This window comes from Asparagus officinalis, chromosome 8 (assembly GCF_001876935.1).
Source record: "Asparagus officinalis chromosome 8, Aspof.V1, whole genome shotgun sequence".
NCBI lineage: Eukaryota > Viridiplantae > Streptophyta > Magnoliopsida > Asparagales > Asparagaceae > Asparagus > Asparagus officinalis.
Genome location: NC_033801.1, coordinates 113,299,721 through 113,301,477, shown reverse-complemented (window position 1 = coordinate 113,301,477; position 1,757 = coordinate 113,299,721).

Here is a 1,757-nt window from a genome sequence, read left to right as displayed (position 1 = left end):
ATTTTTTATGCAGCCGGTTTGGTGAGTTGATATCAATATTTGGAGTTTGTTCGCATTCTCATTTGGTTCCTAACTTGTTGTGTATTGAGTCCGTTGTCTTGAATTTTTTCACTTCGTACTGGATGCAACAAGCAGGACGTTTGGTTGGTATTGGTGTCGGCTCAGTTTTGGGAAAAATTCGCCGAGGTGAAGAATTGTAGAAACGACGAAAACAGCATCGAAGAACAGGAAAAATGAAGCATGCAGAAATTTGGATGTAGTCCGGTCGACCGCGGGCTTAGGTCGGTCGACCGGAAACGTGCACAATACATGTTGTCTTTTGGCGTTCTGTCCGGACGACCGCGAGGTTTGGTCGGTCGACCGCTAACCCTGTCCGGTCGATCGCTAGGCTAGTCCGGTCGACCGAAACCATGTAATTGAGTAAGCTGAGATTTCATTCTTCTGGTCGGTCGGTCGGACCACATGTGCGGTTGACCGTGACGATGGGTTTTTGGGCTTGATTGCGGTTTCATGTTCTGATTGGGATTTGTGTTTGCTATAAATACTAACACGGTTTTAGAGTTTTTGAGAGTTGAAAAGGGGTTTGTTTTGTGCACAGAAAAGAGAGTTTTCTGACCAATTTGGTTAGGGGTTTGTTTGAGAGATTTGAGAGGTTTGTTTGAGAGATTTTGAGTGAATTTGTAATCTCTATTTGTACTCTCCTTCTCTATTAATGAAAACTCATCCTCTTCTTGCCCCATGGACATAGGCAACTTGCCGAACCACGTAAAATTCGTTTGTTTGTATTCGTACCGTTATTTTGATTGTGTTTGACCTTCTCTCTCAGCGTTTACGTTTGCCCTTAGAACCCGAACAATTGCTAGCTTTCCTTTATTTTTTAAAAAAAAATTCCCTTTTTAATCTTTAAACCCAAGAATATGAGAGGTGAGGAGTTTGATTGCTAGCTTTCCCTTATTTTTGAAAATTTCCCTTTTTTATCTTTAAACCCAAAAATTCACCTCCGTTTAGTTGAGATTTTTTCCTAGAAACACAAATAAACTCACCTACTTGCGAAGTTGTACCGGGGAGTTTATGCCTCAAAACCCACAGTTTTACCCCGATTTATTTTTGAACCCACACATATTCAATGAGTCTTTTGCCTATAGACCGAAAGCTTTATTATTATTATTATTTATTTTTCATTTTTGAAGGGGGTTCTGCATGTGAACCCAAAGCTTTACGCACATTTATTTTTAATGGCGTCCACTTTCAAAATCACCCGTGGACTAAAAAACACTCCACGAAAGTGAGTTTAAAACTTACTTTATATTTTAGTAGTTTCGTATATGATATAAGTTGTTACACTGTTGTAACTTTCAATATATTTGCTCTAAGTGATTACAATTCTGGTTTATTTTTGAACAAAATGTATAGAGTCTTTTTTTGTTGGCTTCTTTCACATTAATGTTCCATCATCACAAACTGTAGATTTTTTGCCTATAAACTCAGAGTTTCACCCCTTTTTTAAACCTACCTGCTTTCAAAAGAGTTGTTCATCTATAAACAGAGTTTTACTACCATTTGTTTTTGGGAAAATTGCATGGAGGATCCAAATATAATGGGCCATGCATCCTCCCCCAAACCCAATAACCATAACCCAAAAGTCCTTATACAGAAAAAAAAAAACAATGCAACTAACCCCTAAAACCACTACTCAATAAAATCATTTCTAAATTGCCCTTCCCAATTCCTCTACAAGTTATTTTCACGTTTCCTCT